Raw genomic sequence first — 18,834 nt, 5'->3', positions numbered from 1 at the left:
AACACTCAGCTTTCTTTATAGTCCAACTCTCACATCCATACATGACTACTAGAAAAACCATAGCCTTGACTAGATGGACCTTTGTTGGCAATGGCTCTTTTTTCAAATATGCTGTCTAGGTTGGTCATAGCTTTTCTTCCAAGGAGCAAGTGTTTTTTAATTTCATGGCTTCAATCACCATCTGCAGTGATTTTGGAGCCCTCTCAAAATAAAATCTCTCACTGTTTCCATTGTTTCCCCATCTATTTGCCATGAAGTGATGGGACTGGATACCATGGTCTTAGTTTTCCGAATGTTGAGTTTTTAAGCCAACTTTTTCACTCTCTTCTTTCACTTTCATGAAGAGGCTCTTCAGTTCTTCACTTTCAGCCATAAGGATGGTATCATCTGCATATCTGAGGTTATTGATATTTCTCCTGGCCATCTAGATTCCAGCTTGTGCTTCATCTAGCCTGGCATTTCGCATGAAGTACTCTGCATATAAGTTAAATAAGCAGGGTGACAATATTCAGCCTTGATGTACTCCTCCTGATTTGGAACCAGTCTGTTGTTCTGCATCCAGTTCTAATTGTTGCTTCTTGACCTGCATATAGATTTCTCAGGAGGCAGGTCAGGTAGTCTGATATTCCCATCTCTTTCAGAATTTTCCACAGTTTGTTGTGATCCACACATTTAAAGGCTTTGGCATAGTCAATAAAACAGAAATAGATGTTTTTCTGGAACTCTCTTGCATTTTTGATGATCCAATGGACATTGGTATTTTGACGCCTGGTTCCTCTGCCTTTTCTAAATCCAGCTTGAACACCTTTAAGTTCTCAGTTTACGTAATGTTGTGCCCTGGCTTGGAGAATTTGGAGCATTACTTTGCTAGCGTGTGAGATGAGTGAAATTGTGTGGTAGTTTGCAAGTGTAGTTGCTAGTTGACCCCTTATTCAAGTGTGCTTTTATCTAGATATGTCAATGATTACTTTTGACAACCCATTGCCAAAGGTATGAATGTTAATACACACAAAATTTCCTTCAAATTTGTGGTTCTCAAAATGTTTTTTATGAGCTATTTAATAATCACCTTACATCACAGGGAAGGAATCAGGAGAATAAATGGTATCCTCTTTTAAATCACAGGTTTCAAGGCTGAGTGTGATCTGAGCTGAGCAAAGGTGCATAGTCATAAAATAGAGGCTTGATGTTACTTGGACTGGTATGTTTTGCTATCAGAAGGTGACATTGTTCACTGATTTTTGAAAATGTCCAAAGGGACTAAGGGATTTGTCTGTTATGTAATCCAGAGTCAGAAAACTGAGAACAAGCAAGCCTGTAATAAAAGACAGTAGTTGTAAGGAAGAAAAACAAAAACAAAGCTGCTGGATGAATCCACTGACTTCCACTCACTAAATAACCTGCTCAGACTGAGCTCCTATTCCTTTAAAACGTGTGGACAAGTGGTAACAGATGAGGTACCCTTTGCATTTCACTGCTGGGGAAGCTGTGCCAGGAAAATTTACCTAGGTGTAAGTCAACTGAAACTTATATTTATTGCCACTGTACCCAAAATTTTGTATAATTTGACATCTTTTTAAAGATATTTATGAGATAAAGTTCTTCATATTGACACATAAAAAATTCCAGCAACGTTACTGTGATTGTTCAAATAGTACCTTATGAGAAGCTATTTTTCTAAATATGTCCTTTAGGAAATAAAGATTATTCAAGCCAGTGTTTCTCAAACTTAGAGTCTGAGTATTCTAAAATAAAAAGAATGGTACATCTTCTTTAATTACTGTGCTTTCCAAAGTTTTCTAAAGGAAAGATATCAAGCTAATTACTTGAAATATGCTACAGTAAATTAACATATTATATAATATGACACAAATTTTGATGGAGTTTTATGCAAAAGTTGAAATTTTACAGATATTCTGGTGCAAATTTCCCTGTGGACTACCTGGGCAGGGTGGTGATCATGGAGTAGGGCTTCCAGTCTCTTGGACCAATCATGGACCTACCTGCAGAAATCCTAGGAATTATCTATATGATCTTTTCTCTGCTTTGTGCTGTGTGTTAAGTCACTTTAGTATGTCTGTCTCTGTGAGCCCCTATAGACTGCAGCCTTTCAGGCTCCCCTGTCCATGGGATTCTTCTGGCAAGAATACTGGAGGGAGTGTTCTCCTCTAGAGGGGGAGATCAGACCTGAGTCTCATGAGTCTCATGCATTGGCAGGTAGGTTCTTACCTCCAGCACCACCTGGGAAGCCTGATCCTCTCTCTCACAGTTAACAAACAGGAGGCCATTCCTCCTACTGCAGCCAGGTTTAAGCTTCAACATTAAATCAAATTCTCCCACCACTTCTTTGGAAACAGAAGGTTGACAACTTGTTGGTCATGCAATCACCCATTTAAAGTTGAAGATGGCATTAAATCTTTCACTTACTTTTCTATTTTTCAAAAAGCCCAAATCATTTACTCTTTGCTTATAAAATTTATTTCCATTTCCTTTGTCTTTCTCTCAAAGAAACCATCTTTCCTGATGACATGATGATCATTCATACATTGTACTGAGAAAAGCAGAAGCATATTATTAATAGCTGTGGTTGAGTCAGTGGGTTTAGACAAAATCTTTCAATTAAAAAAAATATAGGATATACAGGGAAGTTATTCATCTTCACACTCTTAATCTTTCCTCAGAGATGGGTCCTATTTATCTATGTTTACTTCTTTTAAATTTTTACTGAATGTTTTACACTTGAATTCTATCATTTGTTTAAACATTTAGGTAGTTAAGATATTGTGAAATGCATTTGAATATCAATTTTGAAAGCATGTGTTCTGGGAAGTACAGTGTATATAGCTTATGTTTATGTAAGTGAGTCATATTATTTTTGTGTGTGGATAGGGTAAATCCAGTTTCTAATAAGAAATTTACTGCAATGCTAATAAAATAAAACCTCCATGAATAGGAAAACATCTTACATTGTAGAGTTCATTGGTGTGTTATGCACACATCAGGGTATGTATATATACATGTGTATACACAGTTATATATATATGCTGTGTATATACATATATGCTGTGAATATATATGTGTATAAACATATATATAATGCACAGTTCGGTTCAGATGCTCAGTTGTCATGTCTTTTTGTGACCCCATGGACTGCAGCATGCCAGGCCTCTCTGTCCATCACCAACACCCTGCTTGCTCAAACTCACGTCCATCAAGTCAGTGATGCCATCCAACCATCTCATCCTCTGTCATCCCCTTCTCCTCCTGCCTTCAGTCTTTCCCAGCATCAGGGTCTTTTCCATTGAGTCAGTTCTTTTCATCAGGTGGCCAAAGTATTGGAGCTTCAGTTTCAGCATCAGTCCTTCCAATGAATATTCAGGACTGATTTCCATTAGAATTGACTAATTTGATCTCCTTCCAATCCAAGGGACTCTCAAGAGTCTTCTACAACACCACAGTTCAAAAACGTCAATTCTTCAGTGCTCAGCTTTCTTTATGGCCCAACTCTCACATCCATACATGACTACTGAAAAAACCATAGTCTTGACTAGATGGACCTTTGTCGGCTTTTTTTTTTTTTCCTTAGAAACAGTTTATTTTCCATCAACCCAACTTCCATTGTGGTGGAAGTTTGTGGAAGAACAGCTTACGACCACTCGGTGGTGGTTCCTACTCATTCAGTGGCCTGAGCGGTGTGAGCTGCAGACCAGTCTTCAGTGGAAGGCCGAGCACTCCAGTCTTCCGTGGGGAATTGCTGAATCGGCACGGAGGGCACCTGTACCCCTTCAGACCAGTCTGCCACCTCAGGCTGAGCGGCAGTGAACTCTGGAGCAGGAGCAGTCCATTCGCCCTGAAATTCCTCCTTGGTCACAGCTTTCTCAGCTGCTGCCTGCTCCTCCTTTTCAATCTCTTCAGGATCTCGGTAGAAGTAGAGATCCGGCATGACCTCCCATGGGTGTTCTCGGGAGATGGTGCCACGCATGCGCAGAACTTCCCGGGCGAGCATCCACCACATCAGACCCACGGAATGCGCTCCCTTGTTGTTGCATGGGATGGCAATGTCCACATAGCGCAGAGGAGAGTCTGTGTTACACAGAGCAATGGTTGGCAGGTTAACGTAAGAGGCTTCTGTGAGAGGCTGGTGGTCAGCCCTGGGATCAGTAACCACCAGGAGTCTTGGCTCCCTGAACGCAGCCTGGATCTGGTTCGTGAAGGTTCCCGGAGTGAAGCGGCCTGCAATAGGAGTGGCTCCAGTGGCAGCAGCAAACTTCAGCACAGCTCGCTGGCCAGTATTCCTGGAGGATATGACACTGACATCAGCTGGGTTTTCAATGGCAACAATGGCCCAAGCTGCCAACAAAAGCTTCTCCCAGGTTCTCTTCAGATTTATGATGTAGATGCCATCACTTTTCCTTTTGTAGATGTACTGTTCCATCTGGAAGTCAAGGTTGGTGCCACCTAAGTGGTTTCCTGATGCAAGGAATTTGAGGACATCCTCCTCCTTCATTTGCAAGACATCAAGGGCTCCGGACATTGTGAAAGCTTCCCTTTAAGTTACGATGGGAATCCAGATCAACGCCGTATGGACCCCTCTCTGGGTAGCGCCAAAAGCTGTCAGCTTTTTAATACGCTGTCTAGGTTGGTATTAGCTTTTCTTCCAAGGAGCAAGTGTCTTTTAATTTCATGGCTGCAGTCACCATCTGCTGTGATTTTGGAGCCCCCCTAAATAAAGTCTGTCACTATTTTCATTGTTTCCCCATCTATTTGCCATGAAGTGATGGGACCAGATCCCATGATCTTAGTTTTTCAGTGTTGAGTTTTGGCCAGCTTTTTTTACTCTCTTCTTTCATTTCCATCAAGAGGCTCTTTAGTTCCTCTTTGCTTTCTGCCTAAGGGTGGTGTCATCTGCATATCTGATGTTATTGATATTTCTCCTGGCAATCTTGATTCTGGCTTGTGCTTCATCCAGCCTGGCATTTTCCATGATGTACTCTGCATAGAAGTTAAATAAGCAAGGTGACAATATACAGCCTTGATGTACTCCTTTCTTGATTTGGAACCAGTCCATTGTTCCATGTCCAGTTCTAACTGTTGCTTCTTGACCTGTATACAGATTTCTCAAGAGGCAGGTTAGGTGTTCTGGTATTCCCATCTCTTTAAGAATTTTCCACAGTTTGTTGGAAAACTAACATCCATACATGATTAATGGAAAAGCCAGAGCTTTGACTATATGGACCTTTGTTAGCAAAGTAATGTCTCTGCTTTCCAATATGCTATCTCGGTTTGTCATAACTTTACTTCCAAGCTATGTATGTACAAGCTGTGTGTATATATACACACAAGGTCATAAATCAGAAATACACATATTGATGGACTTTTACAAAATGCAAATAGTCATATGACCAATAGTGGCACATGACCAAGAAACAGCCTTGCTCACCTCATAAAAGCCCACTTTAGATTCCTGGGAATGTGTCCCCACCCCTCAGGCAGCCCCAATGGTGAATTCTCATTTAAGAATTAATTCTGCTTGTATGTATACTTCCTGTAAACTGAGTCATCCTCAGGGCTCATTTCTTGTGCTTGACATTTTTCATTTGACCCTTTGGAGGTTGATCCATGTTCATAAATACAGTTATATCTTTTTCATTCTCATTACTTTATAGTATTACTTCACATAAATGTTCCACATGCTACTTATCATTTCTTGGTTAATATCTGTTTCCCTCCTCTTTTACTATTTCTCCCCAATTTGGAGAATGGGTTACATTGGGCTTCTGCACTTCCTTTCTTGTCATCAAGCATACTTCCTGTTTTGCCATAAAGAGTGGTCCTCCAGAAGTGACCTGGACATGTATCTGTTCCCCAGTTTGTAGAAGGACACCCGCAAGTACATGATTATGATTGTTAAGCAATGACTGTAACATTTGATGCAATCAAAGGAAGCAGACATGTAAACATTTCTAATTCTTTTCTGGGAGGAAAATTACAGGCATATAAAGTATTTTTTCCCCTTTCTTGGTTCATTTTGGTAATTGTGCTACTTTCATTTCATTTTCCTCTCTGAATTTGCAGTCTGAGTGCATTTCCAGCTGTTGAGAACTTGCCTGCTGGTACCTTCTAAGACCCCAGGCTCTCTCAAGCGGAAGGAGGCATTCTGTCATTTGCTTATGCTGTAGACTTTGCAGCTTTGGGGATGCAGTCATGTCGATGCAGTTGACGCCAGTTCTGGGCCTTTGACATTCAAAGGCAGCTGTCCCACACTATCTAACCCTCTCCTGAAAGGGTGTATATGGTACTGATGCTCTCTGGCTAAAGACGGTGTACCTGTGAAGCTATTGCTAATTTCAAAACCTCCCAAGACTATAACCTGGGAGTAATGCCCATTTAACCTTTATAATTTCTCCAAGTGAAATAGTCATAAAAATATCTGAAAAAACAGAGAAAAGTTTAAGGTATTTTGTTTGCATGTGCGTGTGTGTGTGCTTCTACTTAAAGAAACTTGCCAGCATCTATAGACAGGACAACCTGGAAGAGTGAAATATTATATACATACATCATGTATATGTATAAACAAACATCAGTTCTAATTGCACTTTCCAGGATGGGTCGCTGAGCCCAGTGACTTTCAGAGGCATTCCTCATGTCTCCTCACATTCTCTTGTTTTGACAGACTTACAAGTTGAAGACAAAAGCCAAAACAACCAACAACTCCAGCAGCAGAGGGGGTTTAATATAAATATCTAGCACCATTGTTCTGCTTGACAATTTCTAAACTCTAGTACTAATAAATCCCATTTCTTGTTATTTGTTCCTACCATTAATTCCCTCCTATTGTCATCATTTTCTAGAATTAAAGATATTTTTATTATTTTTGTTTCAGACTCAATTAAAAAGAGAGCTCATTGGGGTGCAACATTCAGGGCATTTTGTCACAAGTTTCAGGCTCTTAAAGAACAGACACACAGTGGGATGGAGTGTGCACATTCTGCCAAGGAGGATGGGAAGGCTGTTCACTGAGGAGAATGTAAATCACAGAAAGAGAGAAAAATTAAAAGAATGAGACATACCCTAAACCCTGTGCACATCAGCATACAAATTAGTGCCAAAGTATTTACATCCATTAGTGTTCCAGGAACCATGAGATAATGCATTGTCCTTTCAGTATGTTCATGTTTAATCATTTATTAGGAGACTTTTATATTAAAATTCTGTCCAGTTTTTTGGCCAGCAACCCACCCATTGCCCTCTGCTGTGTCCCCAGATCTAGTCCATCTCTTCCTTTCCCTCAACTTGGGAGGAACCACTGCCAAGATGCAAGTTTCATATAAAGTCTACAAGAACACCAACACTCTTGAGGTTGAACCTTGGATATAATAGAAAAGTTAGAGGCAAAGATTTAGTATCAGAAGAAAATTTCCCCTTCTCAGCAAAGACTGATCTCCTTTGGAAGCAATGGGAAGATGTTTATGCTTTGACCAGGACACTCAAAGGGATCCAGTCTGCATCTTGTATTGAGCCTTTGTGGGTAGGGTTAGAAGTTTTAAAGAAGTGCTAGTGTTAAGGTGTCTAGAAAAGGAAGAAGTCTTACCCCCTCCCAAGGAGATAAGCATCACAGAAAGATGAGCCTGGCTGTCCAGAAATACTGTTAGGTGGGTGAGAATGGCAGACTCTGTCCTTCCTGCTTGGAGCGACCTGCAGAAGAATACTGTGCAGGAGTTTTATGGCCACTTGGACAGCCATTATCAAGGCAAATGTTGTCTGACTTGTTGCTTCAGTAAATCAGAAGAAAAGTAGCTGTGCATGGATTAATAAAAGACATGAACTAAAAATTAAAAATCCTGTCCATGTTCATAGAGTTTCTTATGAAATGGGTAGAAGAAAGTATGCATATGTGAACTCTGAACACTATAGACTCTTCGTATGAATATAATCTGATATCTCTCTTATGTGGAATCTAAAAAAAAGTGTACAAATGAACTTATTTACAAAACAAAAATAAAGTTACAGATGTATAAAATAAAATTATGGTTACCAGGATTAAGGGAGGAGAGTGATAAATTGAGAGATTGGGATTGACATGTACACGCTACTAAATATGAAGTAGGTAACTAATAAAGACCTATTGCGTAGCACAGGAAACTCGACTCAGTGCTCTGTAACAGCTATATGAGAAAAGAATCTGAAATAGAGCAGATATATGTGTATGTATATATATATAATTGATTCACTTTGCTGTACACCTGAAACTAACACAACTTAGTAAACCAACTATACTCCAATAAAAAAAGACGATGTGCTTTTAGTATAGCATTTGCATCCACAAGTGTCCTTGGAACTCCCCGTGTGCATTAAGGAAAAGCTTTGTTTCAATCATCTTGGGCAGATCAACTTCCAGGCAGGGCAAGAGTGTTGCACCAGGAGTCACTGAGCTTTGCTGTGAGGAGATGCTTCTCCTGAACTTTTAACTTTCCAAACTATGATCTACCATTTTTTCCTTCCATTTTTGTTTACCTTAGCTGGCCAGGGCTTAACAGCTCATTCACTGTCCCCTAAAGCCTCACACCAACCAGCCGAAGAGCCACTCCTGACCAGAAATCAAAATCTCAATTCTCTGCATGGTCCATATCAGAAAAAAAAAATAGAAATTCATTGCTGCAAACCATGACCTCTGATGGCCTTGAGGGAGGTCCCAGGTGTATGCATACTGTCTACAGAGATCCTTCTCCCCTTGGCCTCTCTTTGACAGGGAGAACTTTCCCCCTGAGGACTCAGTAAGCCCAGAACCCTGGCCAACTCTATCAGGACCCTTGAAAATGAAAGTCATCCTGTCTTAGTTCTCAAGAATAAGTTTTGCGATTCTTCTTTAGCGAAATTCTTGCCCTTTGGATGGATCACGTCCCTGAGAAGAAAATGTAGATACAGTAGGTGAGTGGTGGTGAATCTTAGTAGGATTTTACTAAATTTATTTTTTAAAACATATTCTAGCTCAGTTTGTTTCCACTTTTTTTATGACTGATGTCTAAACCTAATATTAAATTGGAACGTAATGATGTTTCTAGATTTTCCAGATTTTATGCACTCAACTAATAGTTCTGGAAGATTTCACCGGCATTTATAAAAAGGGTCTCTGTGGTCAGAGATGTAAAGTTTACATGCAATCAGTATATTAGGAAAGTCACAATGTGACTGTGTTAAAGATTCTGATAAATCTTGTAGAAGAAAAGCATGTCTAACTTGTTTAAACCAACCAAGTTTTCTAAATTTATTTTTGCAGTCGACTAATACTCTCTAAACTATTAGGAAAAGACAGTGTTCCGTAAACCATTTAGGAAATACATTTCTAGACCACTTCTTGAACCTACTTTTGATTCTATGGAAAATTCTGATTCCCAAACAGATTTAAGTTTTTTACATCCACTTCTCAGTGTCCCCCATCTTCTTACAAATGTGTTCCCCTTTTAAGGTTGACCTGCACACTAGTATCTCTTTTCTATAGCTGTGTCACATCTGTAGTATGGTTAGAACTTCTTCCTTGGTTTCTGACTTTCTCACCATCCTAGCCTAACATTCACCTGAGTGTGAAAGCAACAGTGACACTGACTTTGTCAAAGAGCATCTCCTGTGACCTCCTTCTTATTGTAGGCTGTAATTCTCCATGTCTTGAAGCTGTATGTTCCATTTCATTTTATTAAGAACTTCCAGGAGACCTGGGTTCAATCTATGGGTCAAGAAGAACCCCTGGAGAAGGGAATGGCTACCCATTCCAGTATTCTTGCCTGAAGAGTCCCATGGACAGAGGAGCCTGATGGGCTACAGTCCATGGGGTAAAGAGTTGGACACAACTGAGCAACTAACACTTTCATTTCACTTCCCATTTTGATAAGTTTGTAGCTTCTAATTTTGATAGTTAAATAATCTTAGAGTCACAAATTCCCCTTACAAATAAAAATAGAGAATAAAACAGTGATCATCTTTTAACACACTCTTTCCTGCAGGTCAAACATCAGCTTTTGTACCATGGTCCACACGCTTCTTCTTCACTGTCCCAAACAGAGAATATTATCGTTTCTGCCTTGGTCTCTAAGTTCTTTTGAATGTCTACACAGTGAGTCATTTTCAACTTTAAAATACTAATAAAATATTTATGGAATTTTTTTCATATTACAGAAAAATAAATACATTACAATCGTTCCAAAATCTTATTTATTCCCATCTGGTCACTTAGTTTCGAGACTGTATCTCATCAAACACCTACCACATTTATAAAGCAAACTACCTAGAAGCAGGGCAAAAGGGAAAGAAACAAACAAAAACAACAGCACTTTTCCAATGACTGCAAAAGAAGAAAAGGAAGTAAACAACGACTTGGTGATTTATCATCCTGTTTTTAGGGTATCTGGGCTGTTTTTAAGGACAACATTTCACTCCATCTCTGATTGTGTAAATTATGGGTGAAGGCAGTTTTTGTTCCTGGCAGTTGCTGCAGCTGCATGGGACTATGTTGAGAGAAATTTGATATAGTATTGACATTATTTTATGAAAGCTCTGTCAGGTTTTATTTGTGCAAATGAAAGCTGAGGGACCTAAGTGACTGTCACTTATTATGGAGAACATCAAAGGAAATAAGCAGATGGGAGTGAAATAGAGTAAGCATTGAGCTGGGGCCAAAAACTAAAAAAAGGAGAGGAAAAAGATAAGTTATGCTAATTTCTGTCATGTAAAAATACTGCTTAATGAGTAGTTCATTCTCTATTCACCCTGATCAAATGTGGCTGAAGACTAGTTAGTTATAACTAGGAACATTTTCAAACTAAACTTTATGGAAACATCTGTAGAATAATCTTCAATGCATCTGATTTCTTTCTTTTTTTTTTTTGAGTTCTGGATGTATGTTTTTATTTTTATTTTTATTTTTTTTAATAAATTTATTTATTTTAGTTGGGGGCTAATTACTTTACAATATTGTAATAGTTTTTGCCATACATTGACATGAATCAGCCATGAGTTTACATGTGTTCCCCTTCCTGGACCCCCCACCCACCTCCCTCCCCATCCCACCCCTCTGGGTCATCCCATTGCCCCGGCCCTGAGCCTTTGTCTCATGCATCGAACATGGAATGGTGTTCTGTTTCACATATGATAATATACATGTTTCAATGCTATTCTCCCAGAACGTCCCACCCTCACCTTCTCCCTTAGAGTCCATAAAATTGTTCTATGCATCTGTGTCTCTTATTCTGTCTCGCATATAGGGTTATCGTTACCATCTTTCAAATTCCATATATATGCATTAGTATACTGTATTTCTTTATAAGTTCATATTTTTAAAAACGCGTTGCTTCCTTTTGTTTTGAACTGGTATAACTTCTGCAGGATTCATACATGTGCCCCCATAAGGGGGAAAGGCAACTATTTTGAGATATGATAATTAGCACTTTTGGGCACAGTTTATTCTAGAGGTGCACATAATCATAACACACCCTCAAAATTGTCTGAAAGTGTCCTGTTGTTAATGCAGAACCTTCTCTTTCCAGAATATTCCAGACTATCTGACATCTGGCCCCAAACTTGACCAATTGCTATTTCTTTTCCTAAATCATAGCGTTCCACCATCACCCCATTCTTCCCAAACATCCTAGCTTCCAGTCTCCCTGATTATTTCTAATCTCTGATGAAAATATGCATTTTCAGCCCCAGTGTCTCTGTGCAATCACAGCTGAGAATAATGTTCCTATCATCTGTGAGATACTTCCTGAAAAAATTTCTTCCCTTCAAAAGGGGTCATGGAAGTTTCCAGAATTCTCCCCATTCCTAGTTATTGTTGTCTTCATGGTCATGTCCACAACTTTCATCTTAATCACTAAAAACAATAACAAATGAAAGATTTTATTTTAATTTGTCTCATATTTCTTCTCCAAACCATAGAAAAGTCAAGGTGAAAAATCTAGTTTTTGTGGGGACTGAAGCTTAGGAAGTTTTGATGACTCCCTGATGAAAGAGAATACAAAATCACACATATAAAAATCTTAGGTGAAAAAATAAATATGAATTTAGGTTAGAAAATATATCACAATGAATTACAAAATTTAAGAAGCTGACAAATAGTACAAATATCACAAAATCTGGACAAGTTGTATATTTTTATCAACAAAACTACTTGAAACACTTAAAATTTTTTCTTCATTTTAGTTGCATACTCTGTTCCTTTATATGCAATTATTTGGAAGACAGAGTGTTTTTCAGATATAATAAAATATAATTCAGGCTTTTCCAAGCATGATTGATCAAAAAATATTAATGATAGTTTGGAGTCTTTTCTTTTCAAAGTCGTGTAAGTTTTCAGCGTTATGTTAAGTTAGGAAGCTTCTCCATAAAGTGTCTTTTGTATACAACCTCTACGACATGGAAAAATTCTTATGCACAGGAATCTGTATCTGTATTTTGCAAATCTTACATCACATTTTTACCACCCACTTGCAGTGCCAGGCTGTGGGTATATGAATGGCCCTGCCCCACCTGCCACAATGTCAGGGGAATACACAGAGAGGAGAGAAGACTTTGTTGGAATTTACTCCTCTTCCTTCCAGGTAGCAGAGACCTAGGTATTCAAGAATGTCATTCAAGAATGGTCAATCACAGAACCAATAAACCTGGGCTGCATGCATCTCTCCGTGTCTCTTAGCAAACCTCCAAATCTACTGTAATACCATTCTACATCGATAGAAATGTAAGGGGCAGCAATCTTAAGGAATTGCAGTTAAAATATCTTGTGCAAATATATGTGTAAACTTGTGAGCAACTGCTGTGGCCATTCAAGGGTCTTTTTTTTTTTTAAATAAATTTATTTATTTTAGTTGGGGACTAATTACTTTACAATATTGCAGTGGTTTTTGCCATAAACTGACATGAATCAGCCATGAGTTTACATGTGTTCCCCATCCTGAACCCCCCTCCCACCTTCCTCCCCATCCCATCCCTCTGGGTCATCCCATTGCCCCAACCCTGAGCATTTGTCTCATGCATCGAAGATGGAATGGTGTTCTGTTTCACATATGACAATATACATGTTTCAATGCTATTCTCTCAGAGCGACCACCCTCACCTTCTCCCTCAGAGTCCATAAGACTGTTCTATGCATCTGTGTCTCTTTTTCCATCTCGCTTATAGGGTTATCGTTACTATCTTTCAATTCCATATATATGCATTAGTATACTGTATTGGTGTTTTTCTTTTTGGCTTACTTCACTCTGTATAATGGGCTCCAGTTTCATCCATCTCAATAGAACTGATTCTAATGTATTTTTTTGATGGCTGAGTAATATTCCATTGTGTATATGTACCACAGCTGCCTTATCCATTCGTCTGTTGATGGACATCTAGGTTGCTTCCATGTCCTGGCTATTATAAACAGTGCTGCGATGAACATTGGGGTACACGTGTCTCTTTCAATTCTGGTTTCCTCCGTGTGTATGCCCAGCAGTGGCATTGCTGGGTCGTATGGCAGTTGTATTCCCAGTTTTTTAAGGAATCTCCACACTGTTCTCCATAGTGGCTGTACTAGTTTGCATTCCCACCAACAGTGTAAGAGGGTTCCCTTTTCTCCAAACCCTCTCCAGCATTTATTGCTTGTAGACTTTTGGATAGCAGCCATTCTGACTGGCGTGAAATGGTACCTCATTGTGGTTTTGATTTGCATTTCTCTGATAATGAGTGATGTTGAGCATCTTTTCATGTGTCTGTTAGCCATCTGTATGTCTTCTTTGGAGAAATGTCTGTTTAGTCCTTTGGCCCATTTTTTGACTGGATCGTTTATTTTTCTGGAATTGAGCTGCAGGAGGTGCTTGTATATTTTTGAGATTAATTTTTTTGTCCGTTGCTTCGTTTGCTATTATTTTCTCCCATTCTGAAGGTTGTCTTTTCACTTTGCTTATAGTTTCCTTTGTTGTGCAAAAGCTTTTAAGTTTAATTAGGTCCCATTTGTTTATTTTGGCTTTTATTTCCAATATTCTGGGAGGTGGGTCATAGAGGATCCTGCTGTGGTTTATGTCAGAGAGTGTTTTGCCTATGTTTTCCTCTATAAGTTTTATAGTTTCTGGTCTTACATTTAGATGTTTAATCCATTTTGAGTTTATTTTTGTGTATGGTGCTAGAAAGTGTTCTAGTTTCATTCTTTCACAAGTGCTTAACCAGTTTTCCCAGCACCACTTGTTAAAGAGATTGTCTTTTCTCCATTGTATACTCTTGCCTCCTTTGTCGAAGATAAGGTGTCCATAGGTGCGTGGATTTATCTCTGGGCTTTCTATTTTGTTCCATTGATCTATATTTCTATCTTTGTGCCAGTACCATACTGTCTTGATGACTGTGGCTTTGTAGTAGAGCCTGAAGTCAGGCAGGTTGATTCCTCCAGTTCCATTCTTCTTTCTCAAGATTGCTTTGGCTATTCAAGGTTTCTTATATTTCCATACAAATTGTGAAATTGTTTGTTCCAGTTCTGTGAAAAATACCGTTGGTAGCTTGATAGGGATTGCATTGAATCTATAGATTGCTTTGGGTAGTATACTCATTTTCACTATATTAATTCTTCCAATCCATGAACACGGTGTATTTCTCCATCTGTTTGTGTCCTCTTTGATTTCTTTCATCAGTGTTTTATAGTTTTCTATATATAAGTCTTTTGTTTCTTTAGGTAGATATATTCCTAAGTATTTTATTCTTTTCATTGCAATGGTGAATGGTATTGTTTCCTTAATTTCTCTTTATGTTTTCTCATTATTGGTGTATAGGAATGCAAGGGATTTCTGTGTGTTAATTTTATATCCTGCAAGGGTCTTGAAAAGAGCAGATGAAATGAGGAGGCTGACGCCTGAACTTCATTGGCAGCCCGGTAACACCACCCCTGGATGGAGTGGCTTTCCTCCTCATCTGAGCGGGAGACTGTTGCCGAGAATTTAGCATATCCCCGAGCCCACCTTGCTGGCTCCACTGCCCAGAGTCGGAAGACCCACAGGACCCTCCCTTCCCAGGTGCAAGACTGTAATGCCACTCCTGGTCCTCAGCCATCCTGACCTCCTGAACCTCTTCACTTCCCTCTTCAATGAGCTGTGGGTAGTGAGAGTGTCTTCTCAGTGCGACGGGCCAGCCAGCTTCTTCCAGTGACCACGTGATAAAGGAAACCAGGTATAGAACCATTGTCTATTCAATGAGGGCTCCAGATCTCGCCTGGGCTACCCTGCCTTATCAAGCTATATTTATTTTATACCTGCATATTCATAACTGTGTGGATGTGTGTGTGGCTTACTTTTAGCAAAGATCCTTAAAAGAAAACAAACTTTGTTGGTGGTGTAGTTTGGCCAAGAATATCTCCCCGACCCCCAGCCATCAGTGTAAACACAATTCTCAAGTGATGGGAAATGTCAGTGTCCCTGAGGGGACCTTATTCAGTTCAGTTCAGTCGCTCATTCATGTCCGACTCTTTGCAACCACATGAATCGCAGCACGCCAGGCCTCCCTGTCCATCACCAACTCCCAGAGTCTACCCAAACCCGTGTCCATCGAGTCGGTGATACCATCCAGCCATCTCATCCTCTGTCGTCCCCTTCTCCTCCTGCCCCCAATCCTTCCCAGTATTAGGGTCTTTTCCAATGAGTCAACCCTTTGCATGAGGTGGCCAAAGTATTGGAGTTTCAGCTACAACATCAGTCCTTCCAAGGAATACCCAGGACTGATCTCCTTTAGGATGGACTGGTTGGATCTCCTTGCAGTCCAAAGGACTCTCAAGAGTCTTCTCCAACACCACAGTTCAAAAGCACCAATTCTTTGGCGCTCAGCTTTCTTCACCGTCCAACTCTCACATCCATACATGACCACTGAAGAAACCATAGCCCTGACTAGATGGACCTTTGTTGGCAAAGTAATGTCTCTGCTTTTAAATATGCTATCTAGGTTGGTCATAACCTTCTTTCCAAGGAGTACGCATCTTTTAATTTCATGGCTGCAATCACTATCAGCAGTGATTCTGGAGCGCAAAAAAATAAACTCTGACACTGTTTCCACTGTTTCCCCGTCTATTTCCCATGAAGTGATGGGACAAGATGCCATGATCTTAGTTTTCTGAACATTGAGTTTTAAGCCAACTTTTTCACTCTCCTCTTTCACTTTCATCAAGAGGCTCTTTAGTTCTTCTTCACTTTCTTCCATAAGGGTGGTGTCATCTGCATATCTGAGGTTATTGATATTTCTCCCAGCAATCTTGATTCCAGCTTGTGTTTCTTCCAGCCCAGTACATCATTCTCATGAGCAGGGTGACAATATACAGCCTTGACGGACTCCTTTTTCTATTTGGAATCAGTCTGTTGTTCCATGTCCAGTTCTAACTGTTGCTTCCTCACCTGCATACAGGTTTCTCAAGAGACAGGTCAGATGGTCTGGTATTCCCATCTCTTTCAGAATTTTCCACAGTTTATTGTGATCCACACAGTCAAAAGCTTTGGCATAGTCAATAAAGCAGAAATAGATGTTTTCCTGGAACTCTCTTGCTTTTTTGATGATCCAGCAGATGTTGGCAATTTGATCTCTGGTTCCTCTGCCTTTTCTAAAACCAGCTTGAACATCTGGAAGTTCATGTTTCACGTATTGCTGAAGCCTGGCTTGGAGAATTTTGAGCATTACTTTACTAGCATGTGAGATGAGTTCAATTGTGCAGTAGTTTGAGCATTCTTTGGCAGTGCCTTTTTTGGGATTGGAATGAAAACTGACCTTTTCCAATCCTGTGACCCCTGCTGAGTTTTCCAGACTTGCTGGCATATTGAGAGCAGCACTTTCACAGCATCATCTTTCAGGATTTGAAATAGCTCAACTGGAATTCCATCACCTCCACTAGCTTTGTTCATAGTGATGCTTTCTAATGCCCACTTGACTTCACATTCCAGGATGTCTGGCTCTAGGTGAGTGATCACACCATCGTGATTCTCTGGGTCATGAATATCTTTTTTGTACAGTTCTTCTGTGTATTCTTGCCATCTCTTCTTAATATCTTCTGCTTCTGTTAGGTCCATACCATTTCTGTCCTTTGTTGAGCCCATCTTTGCATGAAATGTTCCCTTGGTATCTCTAATTTTCTTGAAGAGATCTCTAGTCTTTCCCAATCTGTTGTTTTCCCCTATTTCTTTGCCTTTATTGCTGAGGAAGTCTTTCTTATCTCTCCTTGCTATTCTTTGGAACTCTGCATTCAGATGGGAATATCTTTCCTTTTCTCCTTTGCTTTTCACTTCTCTTCTTTTCCCAGCTGTTTGTAAGGCCTCCTCAGACAGCCATTTTTCTTTTTTGCATTTCTTTTCCATGGGGATTGTCTTGATCCCTGTCTCCTGTACAATGTCACGAACCTCTGTCCATAGTTCATTAGGCACTCTGTCTATCAGATCTAGTCCCTTTAATCTATTTCCCACTTCCACGGTATAAACATAAGGGATTTGATTTAGGTCCTACCTGAATTGTCTAGTGGATTTCCCTAGTTTCTTCCATTTAAGTCTGAATTTGGCAATAAGGAGTTCATGATCTGAGCCACAATCTTCTCCCAGTCTTGTTTTTGCTGACTGTATAGAGCTTCTCCATCTTTGGCTGCAAAGAATAGAATCAATCTGATTTTGGTGTTGACCATCTGGTGATGTCCACGTGTAGAGTCTTCTCTTGTGTTGTTGGAAGAGAGTGTTTGCTATGACCAGTGCATTCTCTTGGCAAAACTCTATTAGCCTTTGCCCTGCTTCTTTCTGTACTCCCAGGCCAAATTTGCCTGTTACGCTAGGTGTTTCCTGACTTCCTACTTTTGCATTCCAGTCCCCTATAATGAAAAAGACATCTTTTGGGGGTGTTAGTTCTAGAAGGTCTTGTAGGTCTTCATAGAACTGTTTAAGTTCAGCTTCTTCAGGGTTACTGGTCGGGGCATAGACTTGGATTACCGTGATATTGAATGGTTTGCCTTGGAAACGAACAGAGATCATTCTGTCGTTTTTGAGATTGCATCCAAGTACTGCATTTAGGACTCTTTTGTCAACCATGATGGCTACTCCATTTCTTCTAAGGGATTCTTATTAATCCTTTACTAATGATTTAAGTTTCTGGAAACACTTATTATAGAGTAACTGCTTGAAATTATACAAAAATGTTGACTTATTCTAAATTTCATGTCCTGTTTCAGTAAAATCCAAACACTGCTAAACCTGTGGGGTCTCCTTTGGTTTCCTGACTATCCATAAATAAGTGTTCTTATTTAATTGTTCCAATTGTGACACATTTTCTACTTTTTTTTTTTTTTTTGGCTGTACCACATGGCATGTGGGATCGTAGTTCCCAGACCAGGGATCAAACTACTCCCCCCTACAGTGGAAGCTCAGAGTCTTAACCACTGGCTGCTGGTGCCGCTAAGTTGCTTCAGTCATGTATGACTCCGTGTGACCCCATAGACGGCAGCCCACCAGGCTCCTCCATCCCTGGGATTCTCCAGGCAAGAATACTGGAGTGGGTTGCCATTTTCTTCTCCAATGCATGAAAGCATGCTAAGTCGCTACAGTCGTGTCCGATTCTGCGACCCTATGGACAGCAGCCCACCAGGCTCCTCTGTCCATGGGATTCTCTAGGCAAGAATACTGGAGTCTGTTGCTATTTTCTTCTTCACTTACCCACTGAACCACCAGGGAAATTTCTCTAGCTTATTTTGGTAAAGCATTTCTTTTTTTTTCAAAACCATAACAGTTTTATGTAAGATTGGCAGGCTGCAAAATTAACTCCTTTGCACAGGAGAATTTATTAGTTGACAAATAAAACATGGAATATGTT

At 39.8% G+C, this 18,834-nt stretch overlaps 1 pseudogene across 1 annotated transcript; it reads right to left on the bottom strand.

The window, feature by feature from the left end:
• Positions 1 to 3,567: 3,567 nt before the first annotated feature.
• Positions 3,568 to 4,606, bottom strand: LOC145523127 (small ribosomal subunit protein uS2 pseudogene; annotated as a pseudogene). Its single transcript, XR_014066366.1, has one exon. The product of XR_014066366.1 is annotated as a small ribosomal subunit protein uS2 pseudogene (transcript).
• Positions 4,607 to 18,834: the final 14,228 nt, after the last annotated feature.

Source organism: Giraffa tippelskirchi, chromosome 10 (genome assembly GCF_054371585.1).
Source record: "Giraffa tippelskirchi isolate mGirTip1 chromosome 10, T2T-mGirTip1v1.2.pri, whole genome shotgun sequence".
NCBI classification, from domain to species: domain Eukaryota; kingdom Metazoa; phylum Chordata; class Mammalia; order Artiodactyla; family Giraffidae; genus Giraffa; species Giraffa tippelskirchi.
This window is presented reverse-complemented; position numbering and strand designations above follow the sequence as displayed.